Raw genomic sequence first — 17003 nt, 5'->3', positions numbered from 1 at the left:
TATATTGTGAAAAGACTTGTTTCTATCACATGAGTCCACATTTCAATGACAAAATTTCATTCCATATTTTTACATCAGAGACCATACCATCTCTGGACTCTGGGTAGACTTCAGGCTCTCAGTCTGGGCATCATTGAATAATCACAAGCAGGTCTGTAGAGGTTTTCTCTATTAATCTGAACACTGTAATGTTATATTCCATTATAGAACAAACTCACATGTCCCAGCATATGCAGTATCTGAACATGTTCACCTTAAATGTAAATTAAATTGAATTAACTCATTGCTGTCTTTGAACTGAACTCAAAACTACTGCTTTGGATTGTGTTATTTATAACAGATTCATGTTAGATAAAAATTGGTTTACACAAAATGGGCATAGAATGAAACCTAATACTTTTTGTATAAGACCATGTGTTCACCATGGGTTTCCCTTGAGAAACAATTAAACAACTATATATTTGCTCTAGCAAGTTTTTGTATATGATAACATGGTATATGAGCATGGAAGTAGTGTATCATATTTAATACATGAATCCTTTTCATGCCTTATGTCATTGGTTATTTTTTTAATAAGTAAAGATATAAATTTAAAAGTGTCCTCCCTCAGGTTGGTTCACATGTCTTTTTGGTGTGAAATCTTTACTGATTTTTATAAAATAAACATAAGAATGAACTTTATGTTAATATTTCAAGAGAAACATTTACTGAAACAAACTTGTACTTGAGTATCCTTTTTTTTCTACAAACATCATGCTAAGACGTTTGTATCAAATATGATGCATCAGGCTTTTTGAGGAATGTTCAGAATTTAATTTTGGCAATATAAATAACAACTAAAGCAAAACTGCATATTTTTAGATGTTTGTTTTTTTTACATCATGCGGTGTGGGCTCCATAATCTCACTATATAGGCCTTAAAAGTCTGATGTATTAAATATAATGCAAAACATAAATCACATGATTTAGATTTTCTTTTAGATTTATCTAAATGTACAGTAAACTGTTAAAAAAAAAAAAAATCTAATGCCAGGCATTGCATGGTTAGATACTAAAGGAGTGCGTTGTTTCGCCGGTCCTGTAGGAGGCAGTCATCTGTGTGCAGATTCCGTATCATCGAGCACGAAAGAAAGCGCTTGTCAAATGTTTTCTAAGCTCAAACGGAGCTCCAGTTTCATTCTGACAGCAGATGAGGAAGTCAAGCTCTGTCCGTGGCCGAGTTCCACTTTCAGCAAGTAAGTATCCTGCAGTGTGGACCGTGCCATGTCGCAGTCATTTCTGTATATCATTTATTGCTTTATAAAGTTTGTTTTTGTAGAGTTAATTCGCTGCGTGAGTTAAATGAACTCGGTTGAGTGATGGTTTGACTTGGCAGCTGAATCGTCTGATGATGCGATGAGAGGAGGATGTTGTATTCATATCACCCACTTTCTGTCTGTAGCTCAGATTCGTCTTATATCTTGTCCTTTTACTCGTCAAATGTTTTGTTGAATAGAAAATGAAGCATAGGAGCTAGTTATGAGGTGCAGTGCACTGCATTCCTGCTTGACTTGTTCCAGTTGCTCCTCATCCAGCAGCATGGCATCTGGGCTGTGTGTGTGTGTGTCCTGGCCTCTCGGGACTACCTTTAAGGCAGTGTTAAAATACAGCCATCAGTCTGAGCTGCAGATCGGACATATCCTTTGTGGATCATGCTCTACTTGCATGAGATGTTTGTTCATTGTGGTTAATTTGTGAGGTTGGTACCTGTATGCGCCAGTTGAATGCAAGTGTCCTAAATTAACTCTGTTAATTAAAGTTGAGGGCCAAAAAAATCACTTAAAGGGATAGTTTAACCCAAAAATGAAACAAAAATAAAAATAACAGAGAGACAGAGTGGCTTCCCGTGTGACTTACTTTCTTCTTTTGTGGGATAATGAACATAATTCTCTCTTCTCCACAGATGAAAGTAAGTCTTATTGGATTTGACTGTGGGGTGAGTAAATGATAGAAAAGCTTTGTTTTTTCAAGGAACAGGAGTTTTTGTTTTTTATTTTTTTTTTTTTTTTTAAGATGTTCCTAGTTTGATTCTACCTTCAACATGTTTTATTTTTTTAAGGTATAATAGAATAGCAATGATTTTTACTATAGGACTGCTAATGATTAACTTTCTAGTTAATTATACACCATTTTGGACCAGTTATGCAATTTAGAACTCTTCATATTCTACAACTGCAAGCTTTTTTTGATTGTGTTTAAATATTATTGCTGTGCACATTATTATTATTTTGTGGCTAGTTAATACTTTCTGTCAATCATTCACTTTAATACTTTCACTTTCTTGCAATTAATTTGCATAAAGAATAAACCAAAACATTTGTTGATTTAAATAAATAAATAAATAAATTAGATTTTGCAAAATGTTGAAAAATATGGTTCGGACTTTGACATTTGTTTTTTTATTGTCAACAAAAATGCAAACCAAAACATACATAACTTTAAATAAACCCATGAAGTAAATTTTTTAAAATATTGAAAAATTTGGTTTGGTTTACTAAAGTCTTTGGTATTTATCATAATTGATTAAAAAAAAGAAAACTGAAACATTTATAATTTTTCAGTAACTAAATTTATTTTTCAAAATGTTGCGGAATTTGTTTTTATTTGCTAAAATCTTTGACATTTTGTGAACAAAAACAAAATGCAAACCAAAACATTCAAACTTTAAATGAATAGATAAATTAAATAATGTTTTTTTTTCTAGAAAATAACTTTCTTATAGTAGCACAATAAATCATATGATCACGTTCAGTCATTGGTATGCATTTCTATTGCAGTGCTGCTGTTGTCCTCTTTATCTTAATGGTAATCATTTATGACTGAAATAAACTTAAATACTGGCAATCCTCCCAATCATAATAAAAGCACTTTACATTATATATGATCCTGAAAGGTCATTGGCTCTCTCGTTAGTAGCTGCTGGACTGCTAGATTCATCATCACAGGATCATGTTGGCATGTTGCTGATGAACTGGACAAACACCACTTTGGAGCTCATTGACTTTTATTATATGGGCAAAACAAACAAACAAACAAAAAAACCCAGACATTTTTCTAAATTATTCTAATATATTTTTGTGTTACGCAGAATAAAGAAATGCATTCAAGTTTGAAATAACAAGAGAGTCGATAAAAAAATAAAATTCCGGCCCAGTAATGTCGGCTTGACCAATTGCATGACTTTAGGGCGGAGCTATCTTTTTTTGACCAATAGCAGAAGGAGGGTGTGTTCAGATGTTTTTTGCAATTCCAAAAATGTATAGACTGTATAGCTGTATAGACATAAACATAAAGAAATCTGTCCATTTAAGGCTGAAAAATTAATAAACATGATAGACATTTACATAGTGCATGTTGAATGTTACATATTTGGACATACTTACTTTGGCATGTTTGCTTAACACAAGATTGCACAACACAGGAGAGGCCCTGCAGAAGAAGGCAATGAGTTTCTGATCCATGTGCGATTAAGATGTTCAAAAAGCACTAAAAAGACATATGTTCTTATCTTGTAGGGATGTTGAACTCTGGTTGCTTTGTGGCTTTAGCTGTAAGCGATAGTAGCATTTATTTATGAGTTTTTGTTTATCTCTGTGTGGTGTGTGTGTGTGTGTGTGTGTTTTTCCTGACCCTGGGTCACTGTAGACGGCTTCCTCTTAAATTAATGTTCCCTGTCAACACATCCACAGCGTGAAGAGTTATCTTTGGATACCGTAGACCTCAGCATTTGATCCAAGTTCTCACCCCTCCCCCAGATTCACCTCTGCCAAGGGCCCATGGCTATTATTGGGCCCTTGATCACATGCAAACTGTTTTGCTATTTGTAGTTTGTAGTATTCTTACAAACCGCATAGCAAATTCCATATCTGAACGTCTTGATGGGAGTTCAGACATTGTGTAAAAGTAGCCCTGGGAGAGTTTGGATTAAGCAGCAGTGCCGTGTTTGCTGCTTAGAGAAATATAGCTAGCATGACCTGTATCAGCATGGGTATGGAAATGTGATATGAAACCGCATATATATACTGTATCTAGTGCTGCGTGCTTTCCCTAGCAGTCAGCATATTGGAAGAGATGACATGACTTTGGAAAATATAGGCTTAGTGTAACTGTAAGACTTGTTTATATGTTGTAGGATTTTTATTAGTATTATTACCATTATTTTAAAACATCTGCAAAATGAATGAATGTGGTACAAAGAATGTGGTAACACTTTAGAATAAGGTAATATATGTAAACATAATGTAGTTAACGCAATAGCTTAACATTTAATAATATTGAACAGCAATTTTTCAGCAATTATTAATCTTGGTTAAGGTAAGGTTTTAGCTACAGTACTTGTTATGTTAGGAAATAAAAATTTGTTTTATCAAGATTAACATTAACGAAAATGAACAATGCACATATATGGTCTATGAATTATCGTTATCCTAAACCAATGAATGCTTTAAATTGTGTTTCTATTGTTTGTTCATGATTCCTGAATTAAGTAAAATATGCATAAAATAAGGTTCAAATTGCAAAGGTGTTTAATGATGCTTCCGGAATACATTTACAATGTTTTACACTGTTTACATTTACACTACTGTTCAAATGTTTGTTGTTGGTAAGATTTATTTATTTATTTATTTTAAAAGAAGAAGAATAAAAAACGTCTGTCATGCTCACCAAGGCTTGCATTTATTTGATCAAAAATACAGTACGAAACTTTAATATTGTGAAATACTACTACAATTTTTTAAATAACTCTTTTCTATTTAAAATATTTTAAAATGTAATTTATTCCTGTGATGGTAAAGCTGAATTTTCAGCATCATCACTCCAGTCTTCAGTGTCACATGATCCTTCAGAAATCATTCTAATATGCTGATTTGCTGCTCTAGACACAATATTTATGTATAAACAATACTCTTTGATGAATTAAAAGTTTGAAAGGACAGCATTTGAAATCTTGTAAGTGTCTGTACTGTCACTTTTGATCAATTTAATGCATACTTACAAAGGTATTAATTTCTTATATATTGCGTGTTGGCTCTTTATTGCAGGTAAGAACAGTAAGGAATATTGTGAGAAAAATTAATCAAGGTGAACTCATAACATGTTCCTGGTTTTGGAAGGATGACACCAAATTTGTAAGGATTAAACACACTGTCATTGAAGTCACTTCTGGACCCTCATCTGATTGGATTACACACCTCATCTATGTAATGTTTCCACCACTGAGCATCAGCACGAGATGGTGTGCTGGGAATTTGGTTGTTTGACAGAGACTCGACAGAAATGTCGAAGTCAAGTGGACAGGGGATGTGCAACCGTGGACTTCCCCGGCTCCTGATTGGAAGGGAGGGTGGTGAGAGCAGAGAGCTGGATGAGGGAGACATGAGAAGCATCTCAGGACATTATGGGGAGGATGAGGAAGAGGATCAGGTACAGAAAAGGTTTCATTAATTGATTTTTTTTAATTTTTTTTTTTTTTTTTACATTTTATAAGTGATGCCAATATGCTATCTTCTTCTATTAGTCAAAGCGTCAGATTGTGGTGGGGATCTGCTCCATGATGAAGAAATCGACATCCAAACCAATGACTGAGATTCTGGAGAGACTCTGTAAGTTTGAGTACATCACCGTGGACGTTTTTCCAGAGGAAGTTATACTCAATGAACCGGTGGAGAAGTGGCCGTTGTGTGACTGCCTCATTTCCTTCCATTCCAAAGGTATCTGACATCACACACAGTTTCACATACAATCAGCTTGAAATCTCAATGTGACATATTGTCTCAGTATTATTAAAGGGGTCATATGATGCGATTTCAAGTTTTCCTTTCTCTTTGGAGTGTTACAAGCTCTTGGTGAATAAAGAAGATCTGTGAAAGCTGCAAAGACTAAAGTCTCAAATCCAAAGAGATATTCTTTATAATAGTTAAGAGTCGACCACGAAGTCTTAAAAACGGCTCGTTCTAACACGCCCCATATGTCTACATCACGATGTGGGAAGATTTACATAACGCCACACAAATGTTCATGCAAAGAAAGAAGGCGTAACTTTTATTCTCGCTGTTGTCGCCGCCGCCATGTTGTGGAGATGCTGTGTTTCGTTGTGAAAGCGAAACTACTTTGTCTGTTCGTCAGTGTCTGTTTCTATAAAGTGAGACAGTTCCATCTTTGTAAGGACAGTCTGGCGCTTCTGACTCACAGTCTGTAAGTACGTTTTCATGTGTAAAGGATTTGTCACTGATGATTCAAACACGTGTTTTGAGCAGTGTAGAGTAGCGCTTGTTGTTTGTCGTTTCTCTGATCACAAATGCAGACCACGTTTTATGTTTACGCAGCGTGATGCAACGCAAACGCATATGTAAGACAGTATAAGTCATTATAATCAGTAATTATGTCCCCACTGGACGCAACAAATGCCTCGTTTATAATGGGTGTTATTGGTTTAGTCTCGTAGTGCCGGAGACGGCATCACAGTATGTTAAGGGGCTTAACATTTCTGTCACATGCTTGAGGCATTCAGCCATGAATGGAGAAACAATAATGTACAGTATGTGGAACATAATGTGTTTTTTTGAACCTTAAACCACATAAACACATTGCATTACACCAAAATTACACAAAATAATGTTCTTTTTAGGAATGTCATATGACCCCTTTAATGCTGCCTTCAAACCAGTAATGAATTACACATTTAAAATTCTATTAAAATAGAAAAAAGTTTATTTTAAATTGTAATAATTTTTAACCATATTACCGTTTTTTTACTGTACTTTGATATCAATAAATGCAACCTTGGTAAGCAAAAGACAACAAAAAAATAAAATCAAATCAAAATCTGACAACCCCAAATTATGATTGATTGATTTAATTGATGCAAATGGATACAATATTTTTTTCTTGTCTTGAAGGATTTCCCCTTGACAAAGCAGTAAATTATGCAAAACTAAGAAACCACCTCCATATCAACGACCTCAACATGCAGTATTTCATTCAAGACAGGTGTGGCATATCATTCTCTAAAATATTCTGACAAGCAAACCCTGTTATGAGAGTTGACTGGGACATATAACTCTATGCTCACGGCTTTAGGAGGGAAGTGTACAGGATTCTACAGGAAGAGGGCATTGACCTTCCACGCTATGCAGTGTTGAACCGGGGGGGGACCCCGACAGACCAGAGGGTAAAGATTATTACCTTCGTCATAACTTTGAATAATTTTTCTGTATCCTTCAGAGTGAAGCGTGGCCACTGTTCATTTACAAGCGAGCAGCTCATGATCCTGTTGTTTTCAGTGTCTCATAAAAGCTCTGTGCTTTTTTAGTGTCATTGATATACTAATATAATTTTTATTTACAGTAGCTTTAGTTTTAGTTTTTTATTTTAGTACTTCATCCTAAACTAAATGAAAATGAGCAATGTAGCTAAAATAAAATAAGTTGTAAATAAATGTATTTATGTCTTATTTTAATTCCTTTTTTATTGTTTTAGTTTTAGTTAATGATGATAACTCCGTCTTTGCATGTTTAGTTTAGGTGGCATTTGGAAACATTCCCAAAGTTGTAATGAGGAGCACTTATAACCCTGGCAACAGACATTTTCAACAAAAGAAAAGCTTTAATGGCTCCCTTGCGGTTTTTCATGTAAAAATAAAACTTGCAGATTTTAACATTTGAAAATAAAGAAAATCAAGGCAGCTATTAATGTTGTCATTTTACAGCTGTACTTTTAAAATACAACTGTTGTTTATTATTATTATAAATACTCCTTTTGTAGTTGTAATATTTCTTATTTTGTTTAATATTTTAATTTCATAATAATAGGAATCACTACAACAACTAAACCATACTGTGTAGCCCTACAAACAATTGCAATTTCTATAAGAGAAATCGCAATTAAAAAATCTTTCAAACCTGGATGCTGTTTTATTTGATTGGGTGAATTGTTCCTTGAAGTTCCTCATAGTGTATACATAAATACCCTCTGTATTGTGAAAGATTGTGACATTTTGTGACATCAGAATGTAACCTGGTGGAGAGCGAGGACCATGTGGAAGTGAACGGGGAAGTGTTTCACAAACCCTTTGTGGAGAAGCCTGTCTCCGCCGAGGACCACAATGTCTACATCTATTACCCAACCTCAGCCGGCGGTGGCAGCCAGCGTCTCTTTAGAAAGGTACAGTACTGATAACTAGTAATAACTTCAGAATTGTTTGGTTTGGAGCTCATACTGTCCATCCTATAGATTGGCAGTCGGAGCAGTGTGTATTCTCCTGAAAGTACGGTTCGTAAGACTGGATCTTACATCTACGAGGAGTTCATGGCCACAGATGGCACAGATGTTAAGGTACATATGCATGTTAAGACTCTGCTGTATGTAGTGGCTGGATAGTTTGTTTATTCCTGATGGATGTTGTAGGTTTATACAGTAGGACCTGATTATGCCCACGCCGAAGCCCGGAAGTCTCCTGCTCTGGATGGGAAAGTGGAGAGAGACAGTGAGGGGAAGGAGATCCGCTATCCTGTGATGCTCACCGCAATGGAGAAGCTTGTGGCCAGAAAAGTGTGTCTTGCATTTAAGGTGAGCCTCACAAAAGAAAAACACAAAGTGTTTTGTTTTGTTGTTTGTTGTGATAATGAAGGTGTTTTTTGTCTCATAACATCTTTCCAACCCCAGCAAACAGTCTGCGGTTTTGACCTCCTCCGAGCAAATGGTCACTCTTTTTTTTGTGACGTTAATGGCTTCAGCTGTGTAAAGAACTCCATGAAGTACTATGAATGATTGTGCCAAAGTCCTGGGGTAGGTGAGGCCGTGTTGCTGTCTTGTTGTCTGTGGTAACTCTCAAAAATCTCATCATCATGCAATTTTTACTACATAACCACATACAGTGTAACACCTTTTTTAAAGTTGTAAATAAAACAGATTTTTGGAGTACATTTGAAAAGAAAATATTATTTCAGTCTTTTTACTTCAAAATTTCACAATAATTAAATTTGATTCTTTTTTGATGTAGTTATGTGTAAAATTTATTTGCAATTTCTGAGTGGAAATTGTTTCAAATTAATCATAGACCATTTTTTTCCCAGTGTAATATCAAATCCTTTTCTTTAAAATTCAACACGTGCTCATCAAACTAACATTCAGTTTTATTGAAAAATAAAATACATCTCTTCTGAAAAAAACATCTTAATTTGTTAGCTGACCACCAAGCTAAACTAGCTAAATACTTGGCAGGCTGGGAGCTAAGACCAGCTTAACCCAGAGAAGACAAGCAAAACAGCAAGTTTTTTATTTATTTTTTTTTATATAGTGCTTACTACAATACAGGTTGTTTCAAATCAGCTTAGCAGTAACAAACAAGTAAATAACTGTATTAATGTTGCAAAGTTCTTTAACAATGAAACGAATACAATTGCAGCTTTAAAGCTGCTCTAAAAAGACAATCGTGTCATTATCCACTTCAGTTTAGTCCAATGTTGATTCAATTTATTTCATTAGTAAACTGGGTAAATGTTGCAAAGTTTATTTGTAAACGAGCAAACTCAGTTCAACTAAAGCAGCTCTACAGAAAGCAATAGTGTCATTAATCAGCACAGATGTATTCATTCCTATCTTAAAAGGTCATTTCTAGATATTTTAGCTCACATTTGATGTCTTTCCTTCAGGAACATGGTGATGCGAGAGCTGGCTCCTCAGTTCACATTCCCTGGTCGATCCCCATGGAAGCAGAGGACATCCCTATCGTCCCAACTACCTCAGGAACCATGTGGGTGTATCATTATTGTTCTAAGAATGCATTTCACTGTCTCTTAGGTTTTTATTGTGGATTCTGGGTTTATGAGGTAGAATTAAATGCTTACTATGAGTGTTGTTGCTTTTGAATATGTAATTTCTTGTCTGAAATGGAGCTCCGTTGTGTTATTGCTGTAATTCGCCATGGCGACCGTACGCCCAAACAGAAGATGAAGATGGAGGTCAGGAACGCCCTGTAAGTGACAAGTTCTAATAGGCTGCTTTAAGTTAAACTTAAGTGGTCAAAGTTAATTAATTAAAACAGAATTGTACTGAATGATCATTTTATAGGATTCACTTCTGTATTTAATGTGGTTGTCGCATGGGGGCTGGGTCAAAGTTGTTTATATGTTTGAAGTATTTTATCTTCTGGTTATTTCCATTTCTCTCAGGTTTTTTGATTTATTTGAGAAATATGGTGGCTATAAGACCGGAAAACTCAAGCTGAAGAAACCAAAACAGCTCCAGGTGTGTTTATTTTGAAGTACAAGTGATCTGTGTGGTTCATTTATTTTTATAACAAGTGCTGCTTGTTTTGTTGGTGCAAGAACTGACATAATATTTCAGTTTCATAACAGGTTTGCCTCCATCCATATGATTTACTTCGTATAAGGCCAGGAATTTGAACCACAGGGTCAAAGGTCAAATAGGATTGAGCTGTCATTTTGTTGGTTTTTTTTTTTTTTTTTTTTTTTTTTTTTTTTTTTTTTAAGACAGATGTAGTGTTATGTCTGGAATGCTGCAGCCATGAGACTCATCGGCGTGTCATGCACGTGTAAAAATGATCCATGTTGACGGTTGATTTAGGCTTCGGCCCATTGATCTGTGCATGTACTTATCTGTGACAGTGCAGTTGTAATTTGCACATCATTATGAAAACCTGAACACTTTATTTGATGTTTTACAGGAAGTGCTGGATATTGCTCGTCAGCTGTTGGCAGAACTGGTCCTACATAATGATTGTGAGATTGAGGAGAAGAAATCCAAACTAGAACAACTGAAGACGGTTCTGGAGTATGTAAGTAAGTCACAAGTTTCTCAATAGGTGTGATACCAAACCCTCTGTTTCCATCCCTGTGAGTTTATGAAAAGCTACTGTACACACACCATCATCTCATCTCGATCATTTCTAAAACATGTTGGATTCCTTCTGTCTACTGTTTACGCCTCTGAAAATTCTCACTTCTCTTTTCACATCTTGTAACTAGATATGTATCTATTTAAATTTTGCTCAGTACAGAGAAGCAGATAATTAATTGTTCATGTTACAGTCAATACCCGATTCAAATTCTGTACTGTTTTGAAATATAATTAGATTAAAAATAGAAGGCATCACCACATTATAATGTACTGTACAACATGAATGGATATTCAATTTGAGATTTGCTGAAGATTACATTCAACAGTGTTATTTTTAATTATTAGTTTTTTATACGTAGATTAACTTTATTTGTCCATAAGTCAAAATGAAAAAAAAAGTGGAAATGAGCATATACAATTAGATATCCAATATCGACCGCTACCGACAAAATGAAATAAAAAAAAAATTCTAATAGTTGTCTGGTCCGATAATTGTTTATTAATAGTTGTGTCTGTTAATTTTATGTTTGAGGTTTTGTTTGATTTATTGTTTGTGGAATAGTTGTGAGTGTGATATTTAGTTGTGAGATTTAGTGTCAAAAACCTACACTGCATATTATATATTAAGAATCATGGATGCTAAACCTGATATTTCATGAACAGCTGAATGTATGGAACTGAACTGACTTGAGTGTGACGTTGACTCATTTGCTTCCTTAGGTGTCCTCATATGGATCAGTTTCTTAACTTCATTCCTTTTTCTCTCTCTTCTCCTCTCTTTGTGTCCCTCTTGTGTCCTGGCTGTTCTCTCCAAAGGGAATCCAGCCTGAATGATAATCAGTGCGCAGCCTTTAATCCCCTGTCTCTTTTAACCCGAGATCTTCTCCAAATTACTGACACATTAATGAGGGCTCCAAAATTGACCATACCTTGGAAATGAAACCCTTTTGCAATTCTGTGTGGCATCTGCATGCCATTTTGATATTGTTTCTAATCTCTCACGATCCCTCACTTCCTCCAGACCCCTCTCACCGAGTTGATTAAATGAGGCACCTAATCAACACATTATCGGTTGTTCGGGGTCATAGATTTACTAAGAAACAGGTGCCTGGGGGGAAGTGCTTTGCTTTGGGATGATTAAACATAACGCAGCAGAGCAAGTTCACTCCAGAGTCAGTTTCTGTGAGTTCTGTGGTTCAATGAGATGAAGAACAACCTTTAGACCAGGTTTAAACAAAGTTGTATCAAACTAGAAATATTCTAAACTATGGATACACTGATATTACAATTCTGGCTGATATTAATGAGATGTGTTTTGTTTTTATATATATTTTGTTTTGATTTATTTAATTTATTTGATTTGTTTTTTTTTTTTTAAATAAATATTACTATTATATTATTTAACATTGTTTAAACAATAATAATATAAAATAATAATAATCAATAATGTATATTATATATTAACATATACCAATAAATTAGACTGACAACCGATATGGTACTGATATATTGTGCATCCTTTGTCTACACCTGAAAACCTTGAAAAAAGGTTGGACTGAAAAGAAATCATGTCAAAATTATTTTTTGCTTCAGTTTCTGGTTATTTATTGTTCCCTAAATATTTACTCTATCCTTTCGAAAGTTTGGGGTTGGTAAGATTATTAAATTTTTTTGGAAAGAAGTCTCTTATGTTGAATATAGGTTGAATATATTTGATCAAAAATAAAGTAAAAACAGTAATATGTGAGATTTTGTTACAATTTAAAATAGCTGTGTTCTATTTTAATATACACTGCCCATCCTGTAAAAAAAAAAACAAAAAAAAAAAAAAGTCACCACCTGGATTTAACTAAGTAAATAGTTAAGATCCTCCCATTGGATAATTACCGCATGGATGATTATGTTATGTGCCCAAATAATGAGGTCAGCAGACTACCTGAATATACTGAATGACCAGGTTTTTTCGTCAATTAATTTTTTCTTCCCTGATGGCACGGGCATATTCCAAGATGACAATGCCAGGATTCATCTGGCTCAAATTGTGAAAGAGTGGTTCAGTGAGCATGCAACATCATTTTCACATTATGGATTGGCCACCACAGAGTCCAGAGTCATAATCAAAGCTAAAGGCAGTCCAACGAAATATTAGAGTGTGTGACTTTATTTTTGAACGGGCAGTGTATTTAAAAAATGCTATTTATTCTGATGTCATAGCTTTCATGTGTCTTTCAAATGTCTACTGTCATTTTAAATCACAATTTAAGGCATCCTTTCTAAATAAAAGTATTAATTTCTTTAAAAAGGTCTTACCGGCTCTAGACTTTTGAACACATTTTGAACATATATTAAAGATATTATACATTAATACATTTTTCATTAAATTGTAGTATCCAGCGATCCAGAATGACCTGGTCTCTGCTGTGTTGTGTAACCTATAAACATGACACTGTTGCGGATGCCATGCTTTATTCCTCCCAAAGCCTGTCGTTCCTGTAGGGACAGTCCTGGTATGGCACAGGTTAACCCCTGCCAGCTTGGGAAGGTCACTCAGATACATGTTTCCAGAAACATGGAGGCCACAGAGCACCTGCTAGTGGTTTGAGCCCAGTGCTGTGTCTGATGTGTGCTATCTGTGTTGTTCAGTGTGAGAATGCTCATTAAGAGGGGGTGGTATGTTTTTGTCCCCTGCCCCGTGTATTGTCTTTCAGGTATGGCCATTTCTCAGGGATCAACAGGAAGGTGCAGCTGACCTACCTGCCAAATGGGCAGCCCAAAGCATCCAGTGAAGAGGAAGGTATGTGTGCAGTATGTATGTTGACTCAAATTAGCTGTTGCTGTTGTCACTTTTGACCTCCCTGTGTCTATGGCAGATGTTCTGAAGGAGGGTCCATCTCTGCTGCTCGTGCTGAAGTGGGGTGGTGAGCTGACGCCAGCGGGTAGAGTTCAGGCTGAGGAGCTTGGACGAGCCTTTCGCTGCATGTACCCTGGAGGACAAGGTATAACTCAACACTTGCACCAGCCAGAAAGCTGGCCTAATAAACTGGATAAAAATAGTGGCCCTAAAAAGTAGTTTGAAACTGAAGTCACACTTAACAGTAAGAAAACAGCTTGTTTTGATAAACTGCATCTCATGCAATGACATTCAGGCATTTTTTAAATGTGGCTAAAGTGTCTGTATACTTTTTGGGGCTCCTGTATGTTTTATTAATGGGCAAATAATACAGACACTTAGATTTCTTTATTAATTCCAGGGACAGTTTTATGTAGCATCCATAAGAATAAAGCTGAATAATAATGAATAATAAGTTATTTTAATAATTATATATTGATAAGAATAAAGCTGAATAATAATGAATAATAAGTTATTTTATAATTAAAATATCCTCCTACAGTTAGAATAGCCTCAGATCTAATTCCAAAAATGTGTGTGTGTGTACTTTAACTTATACAATAATATAAAATATTACAATAATAATGAATAATAAGTTATTTTAATAATTATATATTATTGTTATTATTGCTCACAACAAAGCATGCTCTTTCTATCTTTAATTTTTGTCTTAAGATTTTCGTGGATCCAGCCTAAGTTGTTTACAAGAACAGTTGTTTTGCTCCCTTTGCCATGAGATCATCATAAATCGGATGCCTTGACAAGATATTGTGTCTGTTTTTAGTTAGTGGGGCAGTGATGCAGTTTTTCAAAGCTCATAGCTTTGTGCAGGAAACCTTCCACCTGCTTGTTCAGTGGGCTTGGCATACAAAAGCATGTAGGGTCCAGGGACTGGGGAGGAATGAATACTTACTTGACCTCAAGTAGCACCTTTAACTTTCAGTATGCCAGCACAAATTTTTTTTTAGTCATGCTTTGGATTCTCTCCTCTGTAGTTACATCACTTCCCCCTGTACCTCAAATTCGAGTCCATATTTTGCACACTTGCACCTAATTGAGTGTAACTCATTAAATGTCAAGAGTTCACAGACTTACTAAGACCAAACCATTTTCTCTCATCATAGCATCTTAGCTTCAGCATCAGCAGCATCTTGCAAAGCTGGTTAATGTGGTGTTCTTGTACCTTGAATTGTTAACTAGACAGCTGCAGGTCCATTGGCTGTGAGTCCCCTATTGACTGTGGTAAGAAGACATTTTGGATTTGTGCGTGGTCTTGATATTGGGTTGATAATGCATCGTCTGCCCCATTCATCATTTTAATTCTTTAAACATCCATCTCATTAAACTAGTCCAATCAGAAAGACACCACATGCTTCGCTTTTGCCATGGATAGTGTGGAAGATTCCATGATATGGACATTGGTCCATCTTTGAAATACTGAGATAAAATATCATAGTTCATGAGTTTATTCCCTAGTAGCAAGTATGTTTAGCAGGTTTATTTTTGTCAGCATAGATATTTTGAAAAATGGTAAAGTCTACACATTTTTTACTGTGTGACTTTTATTTGGTGTTACACATACATTTTTCTTTGACAAACTGTGTCATTATTTTCAATGTCTGTTACTTTACTACTACTGCGGTAATGAAAATTATAACAAAGACGTAAAAGTTTTAAATCATAAATATGATTTAATATGTAATAATCTGATTTATTTTTTTTTTTCATCTTATAAATATGACTTTTTGTATCAATTTCAACTTTTTGTCATAATTATTACATAAGTTATAATTTTTCTTGCATAAACTGTTGACTTTTTAATGTCATAATTGTGACCTTTTTTAATGTTTTTTTTTTTTTTTATGTACTGTATGTATCTAGAAGTATCTAATTATGGTTTACCAAATTATGATTTACCTATCTTTTGGGCTTTTTCTGGACTTTCCAGTAAGACTGTATATACAACAGGACATGTTCTTGCATTCAAAAACCAGCTAGATAAAGCACACTGTAAGCACATCTCAAAATTGTTACAAAGTTACTGTCTTAAAAAAGTAATGCTCAAAGCCTAATGGCTAAATATCTGACACTTGCTTACATGGAAAAAAAATATTAAAAACTGGACGGACCGGTAGTTTGTTTTAGGGGACTCATCTGTTCTCTGAAATGGACATTCTGGAATCTGAAATCAGAGTCCTCTTTGCTAATTGATATACTGTAGTGCAATGCAACACTCATGTGAGAAGCACCTAAACCCATATTGCCAGATGCAAGTGTGGATGCATTGAAACGCATGGTTTTTCAAATTTTGTGGAGAAATTCTTCAGCCAGATGGTCATACAGCACATTGTATGTAGGTTTGTAAACAGTGGTTGTGTAATATACATGTTCCTATAACTTCAGGATATACACATAAATCAGGAGCTCTGTTCTTGCAATTGTTATTTCAAAGACTGATTCTCTGTGCTTTTGCAGGCGACTATGCCGGCTTCCCTGGTTGTGGCCTTCTCCGTTTACACAGCACTTACCGCCATGACCTCAAAAAATATGCATCTGATGAGGGTCGTGTGCAGATGACTGCGGCGGCGTTTGCAAAGGTTTGTTGGGTTTTGTCTGCGGGGTATGTTGATATTACGTAATGCTTTTAGATGAGATCGATGTAAACTGCAATAGATTTACTGAGTTCAAAATTGTGCTATTTTTCTTGTTGATTTTCTTTATTGTTTTTATTTGTTTGTATTGATTTCTTTTTCTTTTTTATTTCCCGTGGCTGTATTCAGGGTCTGTTAGCACTGGAAGGAGAGTTGACTCCAATCCTTGTTCAGATGGTGAAGAGTGCCAACATGAACGGACTGCTGGACAGTGACAGCGACTCTCTCACTGACTGCCAGCAGAGAGTCAAAGCTCGATTACATGAGATCATGCAGAAGAACAAAGAATTTAGTGAGGAGGATTACAATAAGGTGAAGCAAGTTGCAACTGCTTATTTAAAAAATGTCTTATAATCTCAATCTATCTAAACTAGCCTAAAATGTGTCCTGTCTCTTTAATTGGCTCCAACAGGCAGCTCATCTCTGGTGAACTCTATGGGGGTAATTATCAATCCAGTCAGGACTTGTGATGGAGTTCACACCCTCTTACTCATTAAAAGCCTTACTTGTCAGATCTGTAAAAGGCTGGAAGACCCCAAATCTGCAGGTTCTTTGACTTCTTA

The 17003-nt window shown here is 35.3% G+C and overlaps 1 pseudogene; it reads left to right on the top strand.

The window, feature by feature from the left end:
• Positions 1-1092: 1092 nt before the first annotated feature.
• LOC109065224 overlaps positions 1093-17003 on the top strand; it is a 31515-nt pseudogene continuing 15604 nt past the window's right edge.

Source organism: Cyprinus carpio, chromosome A25, assembly GCF_018340385.1.
Source record: "Cyprinus carpio isolate SPL01 chromosome A25, ASM1834038v1, whole genome shotgun sequence".
Lineage (NCBI taxonomy): Eukaryota > Metazoa > Chordata > Actinopteri > Cypriniformes > Cyprinidae > Cyprinus > Cyprinus carpio.
The sequence above is the reverse complement of the archived record's forward strand: the minus strand, read 5'-3'. Positions and strand labels throughout refer to the sequence as shown.